Here is a 27687-nt window from a genome sequence, read left to right on the forward strand (position 1 = left end):
CAAAGGAAAACAGGACACTGAGCAATTTTAAACTCAGATAAAAAAATCTCATCTTCAACATGTTTATTCAATGCTCCTTTTCTTATGATGACATGAGGAGAACACTAAGCTATGCTAAAAAAACTGACAAGGAAATATTTTAAGCTGCTGCAAAATGACGTACGGAAATAGTACATGTAGACACTGATGACTAGACAGCTTTTCATTATCAAAACTGTCACCGTACCGTTTCAAGACAGGCAGAATCGTAATTGAGAGGTCAGAGTTGGATAAGAACACCTGAATATCAAAACAATTCCTGTAAAATGCTGGATAATTTTTAAACATGGCCATATAGTATAATCTTTTCTATTTATCCTGCTCCCCAAAACTTAGTCAATTCAGAATAAAGTAAAATCTGTTCCCTTGTGTTATTTCACTCTTGATTCTAATAGTACAGGCTGATTTAGAGCAACACCATAAAGAACATAAGTACCGATTTAATAGGTCACAGAACTGAACACATTTGTTAGGAATCCAACAAAACAAGTCACTATTCACTGCACTCTGCCCTTAGCGTATAAACACACTTGGTATGCCCCAGGATATAGTTACTTCGAATATGCCATTAAATTAATAGTTATTGTAATATTATTCTACTTTTACTGTAGAAGAAGGAGGTCCTACAATTTATTCCTATAAATATCCTTAAATATCTAAAAATGCCTTAAATTCCTTTTTGTAGGTGTAAACAAATACCATATTCTGCTTACTTGGCCATTTCTTTGCTGGCTTGTTCTTACTGGTCTCAATAATACTGTATTATTTTATTATTAAAAATACCGGTCTTAAGGTATCTTAAAAAAACTTTATTAATATATATACACACACATATACATACAGATACACTGTAAAATGTTTTAACTGTGAGGTTTATAAAACAATATAAAAAATACGCTGAGGGAATTTTACCATAAAGCAGAAGAGCCAAAGTGGAAATAATACCTCAAGTTTCACAAAGTTCAATCACATGAAAGCAAACTGATAAAGACATGCATTTAAAGAGATTTTTCCTACATTGTTTATCTATTCATTTTATATATTCATTTCAAATAAGCTTTTGCAGAATAGATTTTAAATCATCACAAATGTACAAAATAAGCATATAATTTAAATGCCTGTCTATCTGATGAACTAGAAGAATAAAAACTGTGTATTTTTACATATTTTTCTGCATCATCTCTGCACAGATTTTGTTTTTATTAACTACTGTAGAAAAACTAACTTGGAATCTATCCGGTCAGGATTTGACACAATTTTAAATAATCTGCAAAAGCCTCCCATAGGAGCCATAAAAAATTGCAGCATTTGGTAGTTACATTAACTTAACTTCATTGGTAGACTGTAATGAACAATGAGCAATTTATCACTGTTGACAGAACTCATCTGAAATTTACCCTCAAAGTGATCAGTCACTCACAGCATCAAGTCTCACCAGCTATTGTCATTCAGAAATTTCTGTTTTATAGCTAAAGCTCTGTCACCTCAGAAAATGAAGACTGTCAGGAACACCAGCTTGAAGTTCATGTTTTAACAAATTAACCATTACGGTTTTGCCTCGTTTCTAATTGCATGTGGATCTGCCAGGAGAGCGGACCAACTCAACAGAGTGATGGAGAGTTAGCTCGTGGAAAAGTTACATAAGGACCACAGAAAAAGAACCAGTAACTACACTGAACAGCTTGCTGATGAGCTGCTGTCTCTTACACAGTCACTGGCAAGATTGGAACCATTTGCTGAGTTTAACTGATTCTCGTCGTCAACAGCTGGGCCTGCTAAGAGCCAGTGGTTATAGCACAACGGAGGGCAGGCGAGGTAACAGTCAGTGCAAGGCCCCTCGAGTGTGGATGCCTTCGTGGGTGACCCCAAGTTAAGAGAGCCCAAGGACAGGTCCAGCCCATCACCCAGTACATGTTGACCTCAGGATGGTATCAATTGTTCTTCAGCTTCCTAGATGTGCAAGACCTTCACGCAGCTATGACACAGGATGTACGGGAGGCCACCCTCATTCTTAAATGACCATCACAAACATACACACACAAAAAAAAGCAATAAAAAAGGTTAAAAATAGAACAGGATTCCTTATGTCACAGAACTAAGTTGGACTGAACAGAAGTTTACAAAGATCAGAAAAGACCAGAACAAAAACCTACACCTTGGAGGCCAGGAACTACCTTTATAACAAGACAGACTGACAGGATTCTGGATGTGAAACACCTGAACCAAACAGGGATGTGGTACATGAAAAGCTGCGTGCCAGTAAAGATGAACAGCAATAAGACTATTAATTCTAATTTGTCATTAAGATACTACGTATAGATAGGAAACAGATGGTACCAATACCTGAACGGTTACATTTGACATGCAACAAGGTTACAAGCAACATGGCAAAATGTGAACTTGTCACAATTTATCTCCATTATTCTTCCAAATCTAGGCATCCAGCAGATCGAAATGACTACTACTAGATAACAGAACATGTACTGTTAGTGGAATTTTTCTTCAAAGTAATGTCAGATACCATCAACCCTGCTTAGGTTTTTCTTTCCCAGTTACTATACCGATCAAAATTATGATGATTAGAAATACTTTAGTGTAAAAAAAATAAATAGATAAACTAACCACACGGTCTGAAAGGATGAAAACAACATCAGGTAAATCTTTCTGCCACTTATCTCACTACAAAATGCCTTCTAACTCAACGTTGTTCCATCCCAAGTCAAACACGCTTTCTGTTTTTGCCCCTATAGTACATGGTAACAAAATACCCCAAGCCAACAATATACATTTCACAAATAGCAGCAGTCCCTTCTCCTTCCCTTTTCTGTTCCAAAAAACAATGAATACTTTTTATTTTAAGAAAATTAACAAGGATTGTTCCACATGACACTGGAATGGCTCACTACTTGTGTGTTCATCCAGATTGTTATCAACTGATTCTTTGCCTGTGTCACCTGGAAAACCACTGTGAAGGAGACTATTAACCCTTTTATAGGACCACACCACAGTACAACTCATTGAAACATAACCATCCCTTACAGATGTGCCATTTCCAATTACTTTAAAGTGAAAAATGGCTAGGGGTGAGCTGTTCACATTAGGGGGGTAAAAAAAGATAAAAGTTTATTTATTTATTTATTTATTTATTTTATCTCCACCTGCTAACAGGATTTCATGAAATGGCTGCCCTGGCACAGCCTTACTTCAAAAGAAAATTACTCATTGGCAAAACATCAGCAAGGTAAACCAGTGGAATAAACAGAAAAGCTAAACTAAACATCAAAAAAAATCACACCACTAAGAAAGCAACCAGGACAAGATGTAAAGCTTGGATGCTGACAGTGAGAAGAGACGGACAATTCAGAAACATACTTTATATCTCTAATGAATTTAAATGACACAAATGAATGCTAATGCTAGATCAGGTTATTTATAGAGAAGCAGCACGTTATTTTTGATTTGGTATTTATGCTTACCTCACCTACTTTCATCATAACTTTGTATGTATTTTTTTCAATTACTCACTTTTATCGTTGTTCATGGCCATCTCAACTAATGCATTAAGTGCAATAAAAAGGAGACATTTTTTGGATATAGTTAAGTGGCTTAGTATGATAGGCACACATCGGTATTGCAAAAATAAGATCTTTCCTTCATCTGTCTTCAAGTCCACGCAAAGGGAATGAAATGCCTGAGTCAGGTAATCCACTGAAAGATAACAGAAAACAGGGAATAAAAATTATGTAATCACAGTTCCATTAGATGATCACAAATACATGAATATTTATCCTAAGAGTTACTGTTGCAGATATATACTAATTAAAAAAAAAAAAATGGCTGAAAATATTAATTTACTTATTTGTTTAAATGCATCTTCTGCCTATTTTTATTCCTTACAAAAATTGTTGTGAGTGGAAAAAAAGACAAGTTACAACTCACAAATTGAGCAAAATATATTTGCAAATATAACACCTTTCTAATCTCTTCCTTAAGAGAGAAAAGAAATCACAAGCTGCATAGTTTGGGACTATATTGGTTTCAACATCTGGGAAGCCTCTAATAAAGGAGTAAAAGGCTCATTCATCTGAATAACTGCAATTACTGCCATGACAGCAACTATTCACATTCCTTTCCATAAAAAGCTGTAGTTTAAGTTATATATGCATCCACGTTATATATGCATCCATTTTGGAGAACACTAAATTATTCAGAGAATTTAGATTAAGTGAATCAATTCAGTTTTCTTAATTTCATGATGTCAAATCTTCCTCAATATCTTGGAATAGCATTGATCATCTGGAGCACAGAAAATTAAGAGTAAGGGGAAAATTTATCACATAGCAAAAGTTTAATTACAGTGCCATCTGCTGGATATTAGCATCTTGAAGGGAACAGGATATATATGTTTAAACTGAATGTGCTGCTTTGTCATCGCTAGATCATTAGACATGTGGTCAGTGATGAAAATTCATACACGGTAAGTTTCAACATAAATTTAACAGGTAATTTTTTTCCATGTTCTATAGGCTCGCAGTAAAAACCGACCATGAGAAGCTAAACTGATTCATTCTGATCAACAGCTTTCATCTGCTTATAGTTAATCTCTGCAATAAGTACTTTTTTTGTATTGTAATTCATTTGCATCATTTTCATCAAACATTTCTAGAAATGTGAGTTTCAATTTCAGGGTAATCATGCTTCACCAAAATATTCTGACTGAAACTATATGATACTGAAATTGAAAATACACTGATTCTTCCCTCCAACAGCTGAAATACTGTATTTGTTTATTAATGGTGACAGGGTGGTCTTCCAGAATGTTTAAATCCTACTTATTCTAAGTACTACCAGTATAAATACTGCACAGGTCAGTATTTTTGTCATCACTTCAAAGAAAACGTTTTTTGTCTTTTCAGGCCCTGTTTGTTTTTAAAGAAACTGCTGCTGAGAAGAGATACTACGGCATCCTGGAAATTGCACAAGTGGAGTAACTCTCATGAACTGAAGCAAAAGTCACTAAGAACTGCGATATCTCCAGACAAGTACGACCTCGTTTGCTTTTGCCTGTTAACAAAATACATTACTATACTGCATCAGCATATGGTAGCATTCTTCAATGCTGATAATGTTTATGGGTAGCCACTTGCAGTGACAGACTTGGTAGGAGAAAAGGGGAGACAGCAGAGAGGTAAGAGCTAGATAGAGTATGAGCTTTACATTAAACTTTGACAAAGCAATGAAATTCTAGAACTGTTCTGAATTTGCTACTGATTTCAGTTTACTGAGGAGCAATTAGCTGTACCATTATATGCAGTGCAGATCTTGACAAACAAATCACTGCTACGGTGATTGCTTGAGAGAATTACCAACATCTCTTTTCCCCTTTGTCACAAAATACGTTGATCTCACCGACATAAATAAAGCATATTAAAATGACCACACAAATTATGACATGAATAATAGCAAGGTTCATACTTGCTTCCCTATATTATGCTTGATCAGGTGGTAAAATTCAAATAAAACATCCTTTACTACTAAAGCATTACAGATGCTACAGTATCATTGAACTGCTGCATTTTGTACATTTGTTTTTTTGTCTGGGCACATACCTGAAAATAAGATTTAAAAAAAAAAAAAAAAAGAAAAAGAAAAAGATAATTTAAAAAAGACATAATAAAAACCAGAACTTACTTCGTTTTGCTGTTCTAAGCACAACCAAAGTTGACAGAAACCTCAAAGGCATAGAGGAGCTTTTAAAGAAATGTGCAGCTTTTGGTTTACTCCGTGTAGACTTTTTAGTCCATTTTTGCATGCTTCCCTTTTGTACTGCGCCTTTGAGAATAACTTCTGCAAGTCTCTCCATTGTTGCTGTCATGCTTGCATCCTGTTTCAAACAACGTGCACATTTAGCGTAAACATTAAAATACATGAAAATCCTGTCTGCTAAGTACGTATGTTCCCCTAAGGATTAAATATTAAATAGCAGATGTCGTGACCGTGTATTGCAATATAGTCTGTACATGGGATACTACTTTGCGTTCCACAAGCAGTTGAACAACATTAGCACAGGGCCTAGTCAACACACACTTCACAAAGAAACAAGGTAGTCAGGGCCCCTGATATGCTGACATTATTTAATTTGCCTCTGGTTCCAGAATAAAGTCAGTTCAAACTCAGCTTTAATCAGTGCTGCCTACTACACTACCCTCTTTTGTGAAGATGCCTGAAGCTAGGTCCTACAAAAGCGTTTACAGAACTAAGGTCTAAACATGACCCTTAAGAATACTGTACAGGTAAGATGTATTGGACTTTTCAAAAACCGGTGCAGAAATATTACTTCAGAATCAAACTTAATAACAAGCTCATTTAAAATACCTTCTCATTAGCACTGGAACCACCAGCTTAGTTCTATTCAGTTAGACACTGAGTAGAGAACAAAGAAATCAAAATACCTTTGCTACTTTGCCACACGTTGCCATCAATTTCAACAAATCTCATGCATAAAGCGAACAAAAATATATTTCTTTTCCTAGTTCACAAGTTTTGTAAGCACATATGGAAAATACCATTTCTGAGATGCTACACACTACTGCAACAAAGATCACATATGTGTGCAAAAATATGTTTACAGACACGGTGCAAAATATTACAACGAATGTGAGAAAGTTAATTTGGTGAGAATTAGTTTTTCATTTGCTATGTATCTGTGGTAGGCATGTATGCTTTGCAAAGACAGCAAAGTTTCTTTTATATATACTCCCTGAAAATATCTACTTTTCATACTCATTTATAATACAAAATATCTCCTGGGAATTTACCTGACTACCAGTGTCTATCTGCCTTAGAGACCAGTAGATAAATTGAATCACAGACATATGTAGTTTAGGATCCACAAATGGCATCCACTGGAGCTGTCCAGTGACCATAGGCAAAAGCTGTAAAAATACAGAATGGCAAAGTTACGTGCAGTATACGAACTTACAGTACAAGCTAACCACAAGTAAAAAGCAAACTAAGCAAAACTAAACCAAACTAAAATCAACGTATTCCCGGAGTTTAACAGACTACATGTACAAATACTCACTGGGCAGATCTGGTACAGGTAACAGAATTATATACTGAATTTACATTTTACACAGGTTTACACAAAAAGTGGAAAGACATTGTGTGAGCTCAAGCTCTGAAGTCTAATACCAAGGGCTACAAATTTTAGATAGAATAATAATTAAACAAACAAACAAACAAACAAACAAACAGAAAAAGCAGATTTCCTGAACGCTTCACTGATTTCCAAGCCTCGGTATCCCAAAAAAGCGTTACAAGTATAGCACGGTATCATCTTTTATAAGACATAACTTGAACTTTTAATACCTAGTATCAGCACTAAAATACTTTAAATTAGACGTGTGTATCTCCTTAGGAAAAAGGAATTACATACAGTATTACAGATAAAACACGAGATAAATTATCAGCTGAGAAAAGTGACTTAAAATAGAAAGACAGGTGGAATCTCAAGGTCAGACTGCACACTACACATTTCCTTAAAAATGATCTGTATAAATATCTGTATGAAAAATTATCTATTACATCTCACTGTTGGAATTAATACTGATGGATTAACTGCTGTTTTCTTTTAATTCATGTATTCAAAGCGTGTGTAAAACAGGCAGACCTGTTACACTCAGAAATAATACAAAGAATCTTAACATTTCAACTTAAACAAATTCAAATGCCTTTACCTTCATACAATTTTCTAGAGTGTAGTTTTCTTTAGCACACTGAGGTTTCTCACTGCCCTCTCTCTCTTCTTGTATTTCTATTTTGCTAAGGTGTTGGTCTGAGATCCAGTCCATAAGAATAGTTAAGGGGTCGTAAACTTTTGAAATCCGTAGTAACTGTAACACATCCACAACATCAGTTATTTCAGTTTTCAAGTCTATGATTTTCTAAACCACAATACCAATAGACTAAAATATACGAGTACATTAGTAATACGCACATGCTTTATTTTGTGCTTAAACAAATGTTTATGAAAGCCTTGGGAAGAGATTTTCACATACAAAATCACTCTATTTTATAATTCTAACTAAATGGATCATAGGAGAAAGAAAATATTTAATGATCTGTGCATGATCCTCATTTTAATACATTTAATACACTCCTTTGCTTTCTTTCATACAATCTACTTAGGCTAAATTTTAACTGTGTAACTAGCATTGTTGGAAGAATAAAGATTTCGTGAAATTGTCATTCTGTCCCTCTGCTACAACTGTACAGAAAAGCTCTGTGAAAGGTATCCAGACGTTCCTGAAGACAAACTACACGAACATCTCTCTAAAACCTTCACAAGTTTTCTTGTATCTACCTTCAGACAACTGTTCTTCTCTTCACTCAGAATTCTAACTACTGATACTGCTCATATATCACTTGCGACTGTGAGAAAAGAATATGGGGCAAACTATAACCACCATTTAAATATAAGTAGCATACTCTATGGATACAACAAGCATCCTGATCATCATGTAAGTCCTCTATGAATACTTCAGTTTGCACAAAAGAGAAAGAGAAAGAAAGATTTTACTGAGACTAGGAAGCAGATGATTTTAATCATACTCAAGACCATCAGAACTGCAATTCACTGAAGGAGCAACGGTCAAAAGAGTTTAGGCAGCAATTTGCTTGTCAGCACTTAGGTCAGATTTAAGTCAAGTGAGAAGAAAACTTTAACGTTGTATTCTTGTGAACCACTGTCTCAGCGTGCCTTTAAGAACAGAGAAAATACTCCTTTAATTAACACTTTCAAAAATAACTAACTCTAAAGTCTTTAATACTGCAAAAGCTCTGAGAGACTAAATTTCATGTACTAGAAAACGAAGCAGAAAGTATTTACAACCATTCACACAATTCTTGTCTTAAAGAAACAAAATCAGCAATTTTGCAAACAACTTGTTCAAACATTTAAAATTGTTGACTGTAACTTGCAAAGCTACTTACAAACTTGACTGTACTGCTTGACTACTTGACTGTAACTCGTAAAGCTAGTAACAGGAAATAATTAATCTTGCCTGGGTTTTTAGCAATTCGTTATTTTCCCTCAGAGAGTTAAGCGATGACCTCAGTTCGTTATTTTCATCAGTCATTTTTCTCAAGGTTTCTCTCAGTTGGCTCATTTTTGTCTCATGCTGCTAGAGAAATATCAAATTTTAAAACGTGATTAACAAGAGAGTCTTTTTAGAAATAATTCTCAACTAAGTTCCATTTCAGTGTTAAAAAACAGGACAAACTTTCAAAGATCAAATTTGTAATTCTTCATGGTCCAATCTGCACATACCACCAGTAGTGAAGAAAGCAACATCCACACCACATATTAAGAAGAAATATAAAGAAAATGGGAGCCATGGTGTACAGCCTATGGATCTTTTTTTTTTTTTTTTCCAGAAAATACCTAGATCTTCTCATTGATCCTCTTGTACATTCCTCAGTTAAGTCAGGTGTGGGAAAGAATTGTGAATGAAAACAAATGTCAAAGCTTTTGTTTACACTTAGCTCTTTTTTTTTTTTTAGCATCCATTTTAACCACAAATATGCCCAATTCTCCCTTTTTTGAATCTTTCAAATATTCTAACTATTCACTGCTGATAGTTAAGACGCTTTAGTTCACCTGTACTTAAACACCTGTCCTGCAATGTCCAGGAATGTATCCAATACGTGCTACATTTCATCGAATTGGAAAAAAATAATTGTGAAACTCAAGATAGTAATCTTTTAATATTTGTTGTTATTATTAGTCCACAATATAATTTAATACCAGTACATACCATTAAAATATAAGCAAAAACAGACAAAAGAAACTGCAACAAAGGAAAATTGAAGCGACAATTACTTGTAACAGTCAAAAACCTGCGTGCCTTGAAAAAGAAACCAAGGAATGTGTCTTTTTTCCCCTTCACTGGAAATCTGTAATATAATTAAATATTTTCCAGCAGATTCTGAAAAAAAAACCAACACTGAGGCTTTGAAGCTGAGTATAAAACAAATGTTTTCAGAAAATAACACTGTTACTGAGCATGACCTGTGAGAAAAGAATATGGGGCAAACTATAACCGCCATTTAAATATAAGTAGCATACTCTATGGATACAACAAGCATCCTGCTCATCATGTAAGTCCTCTATGAATACTTCAGTTTGCACAAAAGAGAAAGAGAAAGAAAGATTTTACTGAGACTAGGAAGCAGATGATTTTAATCATACTCAAGAGCATCAGAACTGCAATTCACTGAAGGAGCAACGGTCAAAAGAGTTTAGGCAGCAATTTGCTTGTCAGCATTTAGGTCAGATTTAAGTCAAGTGAGAAGAAAACTTTAACTTTGTATTCTTGTGAACCACTGTCTCAGCGTGCCTTTAAGAACAGAGAAAATACTCCTTTAATTAACACTTTCAAAAATAACTAACTCTAAAGTCTTTAATACTGCAAAAGCTCTGAGAGACTAAATTTCATGTACTAGAAAACGAAGCAGAAAGTATTTACAACCATTCACACAATTCTTGTCTTAAAGAAACAAAATCAGCAATTTTGCAAACAACTTGTTCAAACATTTAAAATTGTTGACTGTAACTTGCAAAGCTACTTATAAACTTGACTGTACTGCTTGACTACTTGACTGTAACTCGTAAAGCTAGTAACAGGAAATAATTAATCTTGCCTGGGTTTTTAGCAATTCGATATTTTCCCTCAGAGAGTTAAGCGATGACCTCAGTTCGTTAGTTTCATCAGTCATTTTTCTCAAGGTTTCTCTCAGTTGGCTCATTTTTGTCTCATGCTGCTAGAGAAATATCAAATTTTAAAATGTGATTAACAAGAGAGTCTTTTTAGAAATAATTCTCAACTAAGTTCCATTTCAGTGTTAAAAAACAGGACAAACTTTCAAAGATCAAATTTGTAATTCTTCATGGTCCAATCTGCACATACCACCAGTAGTGAAGAAAGCAACATCCACACCACATATTAAGAAGAAATATAAAGAAAATGGAAGCCATGGTGTACAGCCTATGGATCTTTTTTTTTTTTTCCAGAAAATACCTAGATCTTCTCATTGATCCTCTTGTACATTCCTCAGTTAAGTCAGGTGTGGGAAAGAATTGTGAATGAAAACAAATGTCAAAGCTTTTGTTTACACTTAGCTCTTTTTTCTTTTAGCATCCATTTTAACCACAAATATGCCCAATTCTCCCTTTTTTGAATCTTTCAAATATTCTAACTATTCACTGCTGATAGTTAAGACGCTTTAGTTCACCTGTACTTAAACACCTGTCCTGCAATGTCCAGGAATGTATCCAATACGTGCTACATTTCATTGAATTGGAAAAAAATAATTGTGAAACTCAAGATAGTAATCTTTTAATATTTGTTGTTATTATTAGTCCACAATATAATTTAATACCAGTACATACCATTAAAATATAAGCAAAAACAGACAAAAGAAACTGCAACAAAGGAAAATTGAAGCGACAATTACTTGTAACAGTCAAAAACCTGTGTGCCTTGAAAAAGAAACCAAGGAATGTGTCTTTTTTCCCCTTCACTGGAAATCTGTAATATAATTAAATATTTTCCAGCAGATTCTGAAAAAAAAACCAACACTGAGGCTTTGAAGCTGAGCATAAAACAAATGTTTTCAGAAAATAACACTGTTACTGAGCATGATCTGTGAGAAAACAATATGGGGCAAACTATAACCGCCATTTAAATATAAGTAGCATACTCTATGGATACAACAAGCATCCTGCTCATCATGTAAGTCCTCTATGAATACTTCAGTTTGCACAAAAGAGAAAGAGAAAGAAGGATTTTACTGAGACTAGGAAGCAGATGATTTTAATCATACTCAAGACCATCAGAACTGCAATTCACTGAAGGAGCAACGGTCAAAAGAGTTTAGGCAGCAATTTGCTTGTCAGCATTTAGGTCAGATTTAAGTCAAGTGAGAAGAAAACTTTAACTTTGTATTCTTGTGAACCACTGTCTCAGCGTGTCTTTAAGAACAGAGAAAATACTCCTTTAATTAACACTTTCAAAAATAACTAACTCTAAAGTCTTTAATACTGCAAAAGCTCTGAGAGACTAAATTTCATGTACTAGAAAACGAAGCAGAAAGTATTTACAACCATTCACACAATTCTTGTCTTAAAGAAACAAAATCAGCAATTTTGCAAACAACTTGTTCAAACATTTAAAATTGTTGACTGTAACTTTGATTAAGGAGGTATTGGGGAGGTATTGGGGAGGCAAGGACAATCCCCAGACATGGACTGTATATCTCGAAACAAGACACTGGAACTCATGATAAGGAAGCGGCAGACGGACAGAGAAACAAATGTAAGGACTATAAATCTCAAAATTGGACATTGGAATTCATTATAAAGATACAACAAACGGAAGAATTGGCAACAACCAGCTCTCGCAATTAAGAAACGTGCCAATTCAGCAGATTCCTGACCAAAGGTGAAAAGTACACTGTGAGGAAGACTCGGCGTCTTCCTCCCAAAGACCCCTGCCCACAATTCTTGGGAGGCTCTATGCAGGCGCAAGGTGCCAAAAGGCTAATTAGCATGAGAAGCGAGGGAAGGGGGGGATAGATAAGGAATATGTATAGGCGCTTGTAGAATATTGATAGATTGATTGTATAAATTCAAGACTGCTTTCCGCTTTGGGTATGCACGATAGGTGGAGAGATCCCCCGTGCATCCAGCACTGCAATAAAGAATATACCACTTAAAGGAATTTCGGCTTCGATCTTTGAATCAATCTGGCACCCCAGATGGGACTACCCCTCTGCCGGTCCGCAGGACCCGCTGGGGACAGGACTCCCTAGGGTACCCCCGGGATTTCCCGGAGGGACTCCTCGACTCACCGGATCACTGCGGAGGCAGACAAGGACCCCATCATTGTAAGTGAGTATATTCTTTATTCTGGTTTGGTTTTCTGGTAGACCGGTCATCTGGGACTGTCCAGTAAGTCGGAAGGTGACTTCTGCAGGACAGTATTTGGTATATACTTTGTGGTTAGTACCACAAGTATATCTGGGGACCTTGAGGTCCATCTGTATCTGGAACTGTCTGTAAGTCAGAAGGTGATCTTCTGCGAGGCAGTGTTTGGTATATACTTTGTGGTAAGCACCATAAGTATATTTGGGGACCTTAAGGAAAGAGCTCGCTTTAAGGTCCATCTGGAATTGTGTTGTTTATTTCGGTTTTCTGACTCATGGAGTATGGTATTTAACTCTGGTTATTGTTACTGTGATTTTGGCTATTTTTCTGGTGGTAATAGTAGGTTCGTGGCATTGTTATAAGAAAGATATCGTTATGGTGTTACACAGTTCGGTTTTCTGACTTATCGCATGTAGAATTTGACTCTGACTATTGTTATTGTGATTTTAGCAATATTGCTTGTAATAGTAGCTTTGTGACATCGCTACTGAAAGATATTGCGTGCCTGTAATTTTGTGAGTGATACGTTTTTGTGATACGCTTTTGTAAGTAACACGTGTATTCTGAAAGTGTAAACTGGAAAATGGGGGGGCGAGTAAGCAGTGAAATTCCTAAGAAAAGTGCGTTAGGATGTGTTTTGAATCACTGGAAGGATATTGGAGGATCTGCCGGTGGAAGTGTGAACAGGAAAACATTGATAAAATATTGTAATCAATGGTGGCCGCTTTATAAGCTGGAATGTGGAGAAAAGTGGCCCCTAAATGGAACTTTAAACTCTAATGTTTTGCTACAGTTAATGTTGGTTTTGAGAAGGAGAATAGGATGAAATGTTGTATACTGATGTTGTTTCAGCATCTTGGTGGGAAAAGGTACGGAATTAAGTTGGCCCCTGACTGAGCCTTTGATGTTGGCATTAGAGAAGTACAGGCTGGAGAAAGATAAAGGAAGTGTTAAAAGGGTTGTTGAAAGTGTTAAAGGTGTTTGAAGTTGAATGAGCAGGGAAAGAGGATGTAGGAATGTTAATAGTTCTGCCTCTGCTCTAGGCAGAGATCTTAAAATCATGGGTGTTAGCCCTTCGGGGCAAATGGATCATGATGGGTCCGAGAGAGAGTTGTTATGGAAACAGAAAAACAGTTAACTCTTAAAACAACCTGAGTTCATGTGCGAGCTCAGATTACCGATGGGACCGCTCAGGGAACTGTGGACAACTGAATTCCCCTGACCAACCCCACTGAGACCCTAATCATCCCTAAAATTATGAACGGCTAAGTAAATACTAAAATCTGGATGAATTGGGAATTGAGAATATGCTTCCAACAAGGTCTAAAAGAAACCCCATCCGAATTTCTTGAAAGGCTGAGGGCAGCAATGCAGAAGTTTACCACTATAGACCCTTCCTCTGAGGGGGGGTAGACTTCAATTAGTATCTCTATTTTTGGGTCAATCGGCGGAAGATATTAGACGAAAACTTCAGAAAATGAAAGAACCAGACGTAAGGGATTTGGAAAGATTAGTAGAAGAAGCCTGGAGAGTGTTTAGAAATCGTGAGGGGAATGAAAGGCAAAAGTTAGGTGAGACGATTGCAGCAGCCACTGTGGCAGCCCTGCGAAAGCAGGAAGAATCTTTTCGAGGCAGGAGAAGTGGGGGGGGAAGGTAATTCGACTCCCCTTGCGGGCTGAACAGTGTGCCTATTGTAAAGAGATAGGACACTGGAAAAGGGAATGCCCGAAGCGGCAAGAGGAAAATAAGCTATTAATGGCTACAAAACAATGAAGGAGACCGGGGGACTCTACCCTAGCAGATCCACTGGTTAAAATTAAGCTAGGGAAATTGGGTCGGGAAGTAGAATTTTTAGTAGATACAGGAGCTACATATTCAGTGTTAAATCAGAAGTTGATGCCAGAAGATAAAGATTTTGTGACAGTGGTGGGGGCAATGGGTAGACACGAAAAAGCTTTCTTTTTAAAGCCATTAGAATATGAATTGGGGAAGCAAATGGGAATACATAGGTTTTTGTATTTGCCGGGATCTCCTAGATCTTTATTGGGACGGGATTTATTAGAGCAATTAGAAGCTGAAATTGTTTTTGAAAAGGGAAGGGTAGAGTTAAGAGTAAAAGAAGACCGACTTATAAGTGCACTAAGTTTGGTATTGATCCAAACTGATTCTTTTAATGAAACCCTTCCGGAAATCCAGGATCAGGTTTATCCAGGGGTGTGGGAATCTGATGTCCCTGGGAAAGCAAAGAATGCTGCACCAATAATGGTAAAATTAAAACCAGGAGAGAAGCCAGTAAAGGTTAAGCAGTACCCCCTTAGAATAGAAGATAGAAGAGGAATAAAAGATACAATAGATAAGTTTTTGAAATATGGGTTACTGGTCGAGTGTGAATCAGAATATAATACTCCCATCTTACCAATTAAGAAACCGGATGGGAAGAGTTATAGGTTAGTACAGGACTTGAGAGCAATAAACAGGATCACTGAAGACATACACCCTGTGGTAGCAAACCCTTATACGCTATTGACCAAGTTAAGGGACAAGTTGGTCTGGTTTACCGTACTGGATTTAAAGGATGCCTTCTTTTGTTTAACCTTGGCCCCAGAAAGCCGAAACCTCTTTGCCTTTGAATGGGAAAATCCTGACTCAGGACGAAAAGTCCAGTTGACATGGACAGTGCTTCCTCAGGGGTTTAAAAATAGCCCTATGATTTTTGGTAATCAACTTGCAAAGGAACTTGAATCCTGGGAAGCCCCCAATTCTGCAGGGGTCCTGCTGCAATATGTTGATGATCTCTTGATTGCTACCGAAGACAGGGGAAGCTGCATACAGTGGACGGTGAGCCTCCTTAATTTCCTAGGAATGAATGGATACCGGGTTTCACAACAGAAGGCACAATTGGTTCAAACCCACGTGACATACCTAGGATTTGAGATCTCAGGAGGACAACGTGAATTGGGGACGGAACGCAAGGAAGCAATCTGTCGTACCCCAGAACCACAGACTGTTAAAGAATTACGAACTTTCCTAGGAATGACAGGTTGGTGCAGATTATGGATCAACAATTATGGATTAATTGTAAGGCCTCTGTATGATTTAATTAAAGATAACTGCATAAGACTAATATGGACAGGAGAAGCCCGAGCAGCCTTTAAGAAGTTTAAGATGGAGTTGATGCGAGCCCCAGCTCTTGGTTTACCAGATTTGTCTAAACCCTTTTGGTTATACTCCTATGAAAGACAGGGTATGGCCTTAGGGGTACTAGCACAAAAGTTGGGACCTTACAAAAGGGCAGTGGCTTATTTCTCTAAACAATTGGATGAAGTAAGTAAAGGATGGCCAGGCTGCCTGCGAGCAGTGGCAGCCGTAATTATGAATATACAAGAAGCCCGGAAATTTACAATGGGGCAGAAGATAACAGTGTTTGTCTCACACACTGTGTCAGCAGTTTTAGAACAAAAGGGGGCTCATTGGTTATCTCCTCAGAGATTTTTGAAATATCAAGCAATATTGGTAGAACAGGACGATGTGGAAATTGTGATAACTAATATTGTGAATCCAGCCTCTTTTCTTAGTGATGCTCCGGCGGAACCTGTGATTCACGATTGTTTAGAAACTATGGAGACTGTGTATTCCAGCCGACCAGACCTTAAGGAGGAGCCCATGGAAGATGCAGAAGAAACTTGGTTCACGGATGGGAGCAGTTTTGTTACACAAGGACAACGTAAAGCTGGATATGCTATAACAACTACTCAGCAGGTAATTGAGTCTAAGCCTTTACCCCCTGGAACATCAGCTCAAAAGGCGGAGATAGTTGCTCTCACGAGAGCATTGGAACTGGCAGCTGGAAAAAGGGTAAATATTTGGACAGATTCTAAATATGCATTCGGCGTGGTACATGCTCATGGAGCGATTTGGAAAGAACGTGGATTACTGACTGCTCAGGGAAAACAGATAAAACATGCTGAAGAAATTTTAAAATTGTTAGAGGCTGTAAAACAACCAGAAAAAGTGGCTATTATGCATTGCCGAGGGCATCAAAGAGGATCCACTGACTTCGAGATTGGGAACAGATTGGCTGATAAAGAGGCAAGAAGGGAGCCGGAAAGAGGTCAAGTGGAAGTGCTTGCTTTAATACCAGACGGTAAAATTCAGACATTAGAGAAAGGACAGGCTCCTAAATATTCAAAAGAAGATTTAAAGTTGATCGAGGATCTAAAAGGGAAGCTGAATGTTGATGGGTGGGCTCATTTGAAGGACAACAGGGTTGTTATGCCCTCTAATTTGGTGTGGCCTATGGTTTTGGGGGAACACAACAAAACCCACTGGGGAGCCGATGCCCTGTATAAACTATTAAATCGAGTCTTGGTAGCAAGAAATCTGTATACCACAATAAGGCAGGTAACCCAACAATGTGACACCTGTATGCGTCATAATCCCAATACAGGAAATAGGGTGACATTTGGTGTCATTGATAAAGGGAATTATTCGGGGCAACTGTGGCAAATTGATTTTTCAGAACTCCCTAGAAAAGGGGGGTATTGTTATTTACTGGTTCTGACTGACATGATTTCAGGAAGGCCTGAAGCCTTTCCCTGTCAAACAAACAAAGCAAGAAGAAGTGGTTAAAGTCTTGTTAAATGAAATAATACCATGCTTTGGGATTCTAGTAGCAATGTCTTCTGATAGAGTTTCACATTTTTGTGTGCAAGTGATACAACAGATAAATAAGATTCTAAAGATATTCTAAAGACAACTGCATACTCTTTATAGACCGCAGGCAAGTGGACAGGTAGAAAAAATGAAACATTTAATTAAACAACAAATAGCTAAAATCGGACAAGAATCTAATTTGTCATGACCTCAATCCCTCCCTTTAGCATTACTTAGAATTTGAGTTAAACCTAGAATAAAAGGGAATTTGAGTCCCTTTGAAATTTTATATGGAAGGCCATATCAATTTATATTTAGTGGAGAGGATCTAATGCAGCTAGGATTAGAATATTTATATGCATATATAACTGAACTTCAGAAATAATTAAATAAAGTACATAAATTTGTTCTCAGGACCTGGGCTAGAGGGTTGGATCAACCAATCCACCCTTTTAAGCTCAGGGATTATATATATAAAGACTTTTTCAGGACAACCCCTAGAGGAAAAACGGAAGGAAAGTGGACGGGACCATACCAGGTATTACTGACAACACGCACCGCCATTAAGATTAAGGAGCAAGCAGCTTGGATCCACGATTCAAGGGTGAAGAAGGCCCTGGCAAGGATATGGACCACCACTCCAATTGGACCAACAAAATTATGGTTTTCCAGATCCTAATGATTGCAGGGGTGTGGTTCTCAGATTCGGGGTGGGCAGTTTGGGATGAGAACTTACACCTGTCCCTGATACAAACAATTTCTCAAGTAATTAATAAGACAAACTGTTGGGTATGCACCCATCTGCCACAGCATGGGAATAAGGGTGTATCGTTAATCAGGATTCCCTTGCCTGCAAACTTACCTTGGACTAATTTGTGGGAAAACACATCTTGGGGTCAAAAATATGAAGAAGTTTTGGAACTAGAAGTTAGTAGCTTCGTGCCATTGGAATCTTACTATGTATGTGTACAAAGGTGTAACCCGCCTAAGGGTATGGGAAAACAGGATTGTATAAATACGGGTACTACTTATGTGGGAAATCAGACATCTTGTAATCAAACAATTGATATTAGTACAACTAGCAGTTGGGCAAATTCAACCAGCTGGCCAGTTCCAGAAGGAAAAGGGTGGTATTGGCTATGCAATGATACAGCTCGTAAGGTCTTGCCCGAGAACTGCAAGGGAACTTGCACTCTTGGAGCAGTAGTCCCCAGTATGACAGTACATGATGTAGTGCCTCGAGGTTACTTGAGAAATCATATCTGGAGAATTAGACGAAAAATTAACAATCCATTGATAGAGAGACACACCGCTTTTCATAGTTTTGTTCGATGGTTTATCCCATGGTTAGGAGTGAATGAATTGGAAAAGGCGATAGTTAATATTTCTGCAATTATAGAGAAGTTAGAAAACAAAACTCTGGATGCTATAAAGGCTCAACAAGAAGAGATATCTAGTTTATCACAGGTAGTATTACAAAATCGGATGGCCCTAGACTTGTTACTGGCCGCTCAAGGGGGAGTCTGTACAGTAATAAATACAAGTTGTTGTATGTATGTAGATCAGAGTGGAAGGATCTCTACCGACCTGGAAGAAATATGGAAGCAGACAAGGGTCCTACATGAGATCAGTAAAGATGATCTTTCATGGAGTTTTAGTGAAATATGGAATAAGTTAACCTCCTGGTTGCCCAGCTTCCAAGGGTTGGAACAAGTGTTCATTGCTCTTATCACATTAGTAGTGTTAGGAATATTTGTGTGCATGTTGTTTAGATGCCTGCTTTGTTGTGTTACTGTAAATAATGAAAGTATCTGATGCAAAAGAATTTGCATGGGAAAAGAAAAGGGGGGATTGATTAAGGAGGTATTGGGGAGGTATTGGGGAGGCAAGGACAATCCCCAGACATGGACTGTATATCTTGAAACAAGACACTGGAACTCATGATAAGGAAGCGGCAGACGGACAGAGAAACAAATGTAAGGACTATAAATCTCAAAATTGGACATTGGAATTCATTATAAAGATACAACAAACGGAAGAATTGGCAACAACCAGCTCTCGCAATTAAGAAACGTGCCAATTCAGCAGATTCCTGACCAAAGGTGAAAAGTACACTGTGAGGAAGACTCGGGGTCTTCCTCCCAAAGACCCCTGCCCACGTCCCAAAGACCCCTGCCCACAATTCTTGGGAGGCTCTACGCAGGCGCAAGGTGCCAAAAGGCTAATTAGCATGAGAAGCGAGGGAAGGCGGGGATAGGTAATGCATATGTATAGGCGCTTGTAGAATATTGATAGATTGATTGTATAAATTCAAGACTGCTTTCCGCTTTGGGTATGCACGATAGGTGGAGAGATCCCCCGTGCATCGAGCGCTGCAATAAAGAATATACCACTTAAAGGAATTTCAGCTTCGATCTTTGAATCAACTTGCAAAGCTACTTATAAACTTGACTGTACTGCTTGACTACTTGACTGTAACTCGTAAAGCTAGTAACAGGAAATAATTAATCTTGCCTGGGTTTTTAGCAATTCGTTATTTTCCCTCAGAGAGTTAAGCGATGACCTCAGTTCGTTATTTTCATCAGTCATTTTTCTCAAGGTTTCTCTCAGTTGGCTCATTTTTGTCTCATGCTGCTTATTTTCATCAGTCATTTTTCTCAAGGTTTCTCTCAGTTGGCTCATTTTTGTCTCATGCTGCTTATTTTCATCAGTCATTTTTCTCAAGGTTTCTCTCAGTTGGCTCATTTTTGTCTCATGCTGCTAGAGAAATATCAAATTTTAAAACGTGATTAACAAGAGAGTCTTTTTAGAAATAATTCTCAACTAAGTTCCATTTCAGTGTTAGAAAACAGGTCAAACTTTCAAAGATCAAATTTGTAATTCTTCATGGTCCAATCTGCACATACCACCAGTAGTGAAGAAAGCAACATCCACACCACATATTAAGAAGAAATATAAAGAAAATGGGAGCCATGGTGTACAGCCTATGGATCTTTTTTTTTTTTTCCAGAAAATACCTAGATCTTCTCATTGATCCTCTTGTACATTCCTCAGTTAAGTCAGGTGTGGGAAAGAATTGTGAATGAAAACAAATGTCAAAGCTTTTGTTTACACTTAGCTCTTTTTTTTTTTTAGCATCCATTTTAACCACAAATATGCCCAATTCTCCCTTTTTTGAATCTTTCAAATATTCTAACTATTCACTGCTGATAGTTAAGACGCTTTAGTTCACCTGTACTTAAACACCTGTCCTGCAATGTCCAGGAATGTATCCAATACGTGCTACATTTCATCGAATTGGAAAAAAATAATTGTGAAACTCAAGATAGTAATCTTTTAATATTTGTTGTTATTATTAGTCCACAATATAATTTAATACCAGTACATACCATTAAAATATAAGCAAAAACAGACAAAAGAAACTGCAACAAAGGAAAATTGAAGCGACAATTACTTGTAACAGTCAAAAACCTGCGTGCCTTGAAAAAGAAACCAAGGAATGTGTCTTTTTTCCCCTTCACTGGAAATCTGTAATATAATTAAATATTTTCCAGCAGATTCTGAAAAAAAAAACAACACTGAGGCTTTGAAGCTGAGTATAAAACAAATGTTTTCAGAAAATAACACTGTTACTGAGCATGACCTGTGAGAAAACAATATGGGGCAAACTATAACCGCCATTTAAATATAAGTAGCATACTCTATGGATACAACAAGCATCCTGATCATCATGTAAGTCCTCTATGAATACTTCAGTTTGCACAAAAGAGAAAGAGAAAGAAAGATTTTACTGAGACTAGGAAGCAGATGATTTTAATCATACTCAAGTCCATCAGAACTGCAATTCACTGAAGGAGCAATGGTCAAAAGAGTTTAGGCAGCAATTTGCTTGTCAGCATTTAGGTCAGATTTAAGTCAAGTGAGAAGAAAACTTTAACGTTGTATTCTTGTGAACCACTGTCTCAGCGTGCCTTTAAGAACAGAGAAAATACTCCTTTAATTAACACTTTCAAAAATAACTAACTCTAAAGTCTTTAATACTGCAAAAGCTCTGAGAGACTAAATTTCATGTACTAGAAAACGAAGCAGAAAGTATTTACAACCATTCACACAATTCTTGTCTTAAAGAAACAAAATCAGCAATTTTGCAAACAACTTGTTCAAACATTTAAAATTGTTGACTGTAACTTGCAAAGCTACTTATAAACTTGACTGTACTGCTTGACTACTTGACTGTAACTCGTAAAGCTAGTAACAGGAAATAATTAATCTTGCCTGGGTTTTTAGCAATTCGTTATTTTCCCTCAGAGAGTTAAGCGATGACCTCAGTTCGTTATTTTCATCAGTCATTTTTCTCAAGGTTTCTCTCAGTTGGCTCATTTTTGTCTCATGCTGCTAGAGAAATATCAAATTTTAAAACGTGATTAACAAGAGAGTCTTTTTAGAAATAATTCCCAACTAAGTTCCATTTCAGTGTTAAAAAACAGGACAAACTTTCAAAGATCAAATTTGTAATTCTTCATGGTCCAATCTGCACATACCACCAGTAGTGAAGAAAGCAACATCCACACCACATATTAAGAAGAAATATAAAGAAAATGGGAGCCATGGTGTACAGCCTATGGATCTTTTTTTTTTTTTTTCCAGAAAATACCTAGATCTTCTCATTGATCCTCTTGTACATTCCTCAGTTAAGTCAGGTGTGGGAAAGAATTGTGAATGAAAACAAATGTCAAAGCTTTTGTTTACACTTAGCTCTTTTTTTTTTTTAGCATCCATTTTAACCACAAATATGCCCAATTCTCCCTTTTTTGAATCTTTCAAATATTCTAACTATTCACTGCTGATAGTTAAGACGCTTTAGTTCACCTGTACTTAAACACCTGTCCTGCAATGTCCAGGAATGTATCCAATACGTGCTACATTTCATCGAATTGGAAAAAAATAATTGTGAAACTCAAGATAGTAATCTTTTAATATTTGTTGTTATTATTAGTCCACAATATAATTTAATACCAGTACATACCATTAAAATATAAGCAAAAACAGACAAAAGAAACTGCAACAAAGGAAAATTGAAGCGACAATCACTTGTAACAGTCAAAAACCTGCGTGCCTTGAAAAAGAAAGCAAGGAATGTGTCTTTTTTCCCCTTCACTGGAAATTTGAAATATAATTAAATATTTTCCAGCAGATTCTGAAAAAAAAACCAACACTGAGGCTTTGAAGCTGAGTATAAAACAAATGTTTTCAGAAAATAACACTGTTACTGAGCATGACCTGTGAGAAAACAATATGGGGCAAACTATAACCGCCATTTAAATATAAGTAGCATACTCTATGGATACAACAAGCATCCTGATCATCATGTAAGTCCTCTATGAATACTTCAGTTTGCACAAAAGAGAAAGAGAAAGAAAGATTTTACTGAGACTAGGAAGCAGATGATTTTAATCATACTCAAGACCATCAGAACTGCAATTCACTGAAGGAGCAACGGTCAAAAGAGTTTAGGCAGCAATTTGCTTGTCAGCACTTAGGTCAGATTTAAGTCAAGTGAGAAGAAAACTTTAACTTTGTATTCTTGTGAACCACTGTCTCAGCGTGCCTTTAAGAACAGAGAAAATACTCCTTTAATTAACACTTTCAAAAATAACTAACTCTAAAGTCTTTAATACTGCAAAAGCTCTGAGAGACTAAATTTCATGTACTAGAAAACTAAGCAGAAAGTATTTACAACCATTCACACAATTCTTGTCTTAAAGAAACAAAATCAGCAATTTTGCAAACAACTTGTTCAAACATTTAAAATTGTTGACTGTAACTTGCAAAGCTACTTATAAACTTGACTGTACTGCTTGACTACTTGACTGTAACTCGTAAAGCTAGTAACAGGAAATAATTAATCTTGCCTGGGATTTTAGCAATTCGGTATTTTCCCTCAGAGAGTTAAGCGATGACCTCAGTTCGTTATTTTCATCAGTCATTTTTCTCAAGGTTTCTCTCAGTTGGCTCATTTTTGTCTCATGCTGCTAGAGAAATATCAAATTTTAAAACGTGATTAACAAGAGAGTCTTTTTAGAAATAATTCCCAACTAAGTTCCATTTCAGTGTTAAAAAACAGGACAAACTTTCAAAGATCAAATTTGTAATTCTTCATGGTCCAATCTGCACATACCACCAGTAGTGAAGAAAGCAACATCCACACCACATATTAAGAAGAAATATAAAGAAAATGGGAGCCATGGTGTACAGCCTATGGATCTTTTTTTTTTTTTTTTCCAGAAAATACCTAGATCTTCTCATTGATCCTCTTGTACATTCCTCAGTTAAGTCAGGTGTGGGAAAGAATTGTGAATGAAAACAAATGTCAAAGCTTTTGTTTACACTTAGCTCTTTTTTTTTTTAGCATCCATTTTAACCAAAAATATGCCCAATTCTCCCTTTTTTGAATCTTTCAAATATTCTAACTATTCACTGCTGATAGTTAAGACGCTTTAGTTCACCTGTACTTAAACACCTGTCCTGCAATGTCCAGGAATGTATCCAATACGTGCTACATTTCATCGAATTGGAAAAAAATAATTGTGAAACTCAAGATAGTAATCTTTTAATATTTGTTGTTATTATTAGTCCACAATATAATTTAATACCAGTACATACCATTAAAATATAAGCAAAAACAGACAAAAGAAACTGCAACAAAGGAAAATTGAAGCGACAATCACTTGTAACAGTCAAAAACCTGCGTGCCTTGAAAAAGAAACCAAGGAATGTGTCTATTTTCCCCTTCACTGGAAATTTGAAATATAATTAAATATTTTCCAGCAGATTCTGAAAAAAAAACCAACACTGAGGCTTTGAAGCTGAGTATAAAACAAATGTTTTCAGAAAATAACACTGTTACTGAGCATGACCTGTGAGAAAACAATATGGGGCAAACTATAACCGCCATTTAAATATAAGTAGCATACTCTATGGATACAACAAGCATCCTGATCATCATGTAAGTCCTCTATGAATACTTCAGTTTGCACAAAAGAGAAAGAGAAAGAAAGATTTTACTGAGACTAGGAAGCAGATGATTTTAATCATACTCAAGTCCATCAGAACTGCAATTCACTGAAGGAGCAACGGTCAAAAGAGTTTAGGCAGCAATTTGCTTGTCAGCACTTAGGTCAGATTTAAGTCAAGTGAGAAGAAAACTTTAACTTTGTATTCTTGTGAACCACTGTCTCAGCGTGCCTTTAAGAACAGAGAAAATACTCCTTTAATTAACACTTTCAAAAATAACTAACTCTAAAGTCTTTAATACTGCAAAAGCTCTGAGAGACTAAATTTCATGTACTAGAAAACTAAGCAGAAAGTATTTACAACCATTCACACAATTCTTGTCTTAAAGAAACAAAATCAGCAATTTTGCAAACAACTTGTTCAAACATTTAAAATTGTTGACTGTAACTTGCAAAGCTACTTATAAACTTGACTGTACTGCTTGACTACTTGACTGTAACTCGTAAAGCTAGTAACAGGAAATAATTAATCTTGCCTGGGTTTTTAGCAATTCGTTATTTTCCCTCAGAGAGTTAAGCGATGACCTCAGTTCGTTATTTTCATCAGTCATTTTTCTAAAGGGTTGTCTCAGTTGGCTCCTTTTTGTCTCATGCTGCTTATTTTCATCAGTCATTTTTCTCAAGGTTTCTCTCAGTTGGCTCATTTTTGTCTCATGCTGCTAGAGAAATATCAAATTTTAAAACGTGATTAACAAGAGAGTCTTTTTAGAAATAATTCCCAACTAAGTTCCATTTCAGTGTTAAAAAACAGGACAAACTTTCAAAGATCAAATTTGTAATTCTTCATGGTCCAATCTGCACATACCACCAGTAGTGAAGAAAGCAACATCCACACCACATATTAAGAAGAAATATAAAGAAAATGGGAGCCATGGTGTACAGCCTATGGATCTTTTTTTTTTTTTTTTCCAGAAAATACCTAGATCTTCTCATTGATCCTCTTGTACATTCCTCAGTTAAGTCAGGTGTGGGAAAGAATTGTGAATGAAAACAAATGTCAAAGCTTTTGTTTACACTTAGCTCTTTTTTCTTTTAGCATCCATTTTAACCACAAATATGCCCAATTCTCCCTTTTTTGAATCTTTCAAATATTCTAACTATTCACTGCTGATAGTTAAGACGCTTTAGTTCACCTGTACTTAAACACCTGTCCTGCAATGTCCAGGAATGTATCCAATACGTGCTACATTTCATCGAATTGGAAAAAAATAATTGTGAAACTCAAGATAGTAATCTTTTAATATTTGTTGTTATTATTAGTCCACAATATAATTTAATACCAGTACATACCATTAAAATATAAGCAAAAACAGACAAAAGAAACTGCAACAAAGGAAAATTGAAGCGACAATTACTTGTAACAGTCAAAAACCTGCGTGCCTTGAAAAAGAAACCAAGGAATGTGTCTTTTTTCCCCTTCACTGGAAATCTGTAATATAATTAAATATTTTCCAGCAGATTCTGAAAAAAAAACCAACACTGAGGCTTTGAAGCTGAGTATAAAACAAATGTTTTCAGAAAATAACACTGTTACTGAGCATGACCTGTGAGAAAACAATATGGGGCAAACTATAACCGCCATTTAAATATAAGTAGCATACTCTATGGATACAACAAGCATCCTGATCATCATGTAAGTCCTCTATGAATACTTCAGTTTGCACAAAAGAGAAAGAGAAAGAAAGATTTTACTGAGACTAGGAAGCAGATGATTTTAATCATACTCAAGTCCATCAGAACTGCAATTCACTGAAGGAGCAATGGTCAAAAGAGTTTAGGCAGCAATTTGCTTGTCAGCATTTAGGTCAGATTTAAGTCAAGTGAGAAGAAAACTTTAACGTTGTATTCTTGTGAACCACTGTCTCAGCGTGCCTTTAAGAACAGAGAAAATACTCCTTTAATTAACACTTTCAAAAATAACTAACTCTAAAGTCTTTAATACTGCAAAAGCTCTGAGAGACTAAATTTCATGTACTAGAAAACGAAGCAGAAAGTATTTACAACCATTCACACAATTCTTGTCTTAAAGAAACAAAATCAGCAATTTTGCAAACAACTTGTTCAAACATTTAAAATTGTTGACTGTAACTTGCAAAGCTACTTATAAACTTGACTGTACTGCTTGACTACTTGACTGTAACTCGTAAAGCTAGTAACAGGAAATAATTAATCTTGCCTGGGTTTTTAGCAATTCGTTATTTTCCCTCAGAGAGTTAAGCGATGACCTCAGTTCGTTATTTTCATCAGTCATTTTTCTCAAGGTTTCTCTCAGTTGGCTCATTTTTGTCTCATGCTGCTAGAGAAATATCAAATTTTAAAACGTGATTAACAAGAGAGTCTTTTTAGAAATAATTCCCAACTAAGTTCCATTTCAGTGTTAAAAAACAGGACAAACTTTCAAAGATCAAATTTGTAATTCTTCATGGTCCAATCTGCACATACCACCAGTAGTGAAGAAAGCAACATCCACACCACATATTAAGAAGAAATATAAAGAAAATGGGAGCCATGGTGTACAGCCTATGGATCTTTTTTTTTTTTTTTCCAGAAAATACCTAGATCTTCTCATTGATCCTCTTGTACATTCCTCAGTTAAGTCAGGTGTGGGAAAGAATTGTGAATGAAAACAAATGTCAAAGCTTTTGTTTACACTTAGCTCTTTTTTTTTTTTAGCATCCATTTTAACCACAAATATGCCCAATTCTCCCTTTTTTGAATCTTTCAAATATTCTAACTATTCACTGCTGATAGTTAAGACGCTTTAGTTCACCTGTACTTAAACACCTGTCCTGCAATGTCCAGGAATGTATCCAATACGTGCTACATTTCATCGAATTGGAAAAAAATAATTGTGAAACTCAAGATAGTAATCTTTTAATATTTGTTGTTATTATTAGTCCACAATATAATTTAATACCAGTACATACCATTAAA

At 36.3% G+C, this 27687-nt stretch overlaps 1 long non-coding RNA gene across 2 annotated transcripts; it reads right to left on the bottom strand.

The window, feature by feature from the left end:
- Positions 1-827: 827 nt before the first annotated feature.
- Positions 828-10865, bottom strand: LOC140003559 (uncharacterized). 2 transcript variants are annotated; one of them, XR_011812444.1, is made up of 3 exons: positions 10744-10865; positions 5731-7934; positions 828-3747 (listed from the first exon to the last, which is right to left on the bottom strand). It is a non-coding gene; the product is annotated as an uncharacterized lncRNA (long non-coding RNA). The 2 variants fall into 2 exon arrangements; XR_011812443.1 differs by lacking the exon at positions 10744-10865 and having other exon boundaries at positions 5731-8677.
- Between the last annotated feature and the right edge of the window lie 16822 nt (positions 10866-27687).

Source organism: Anas platyrhynchos, chromosome 13, assembly GCF_047663525.1.
Source record: "Anas platyrhynchos isolate ZD024472 breed Pekin duck chromosome 13, IASCAAS_PekinDuck_T2T, whole genome shotgun sequence".
Taxonomy (NCBI): Eukaryota; Metazoa; Chordata; class Aves; order Anseriformes; family Anatidae; genus Anas; species Anas platyrhynchos.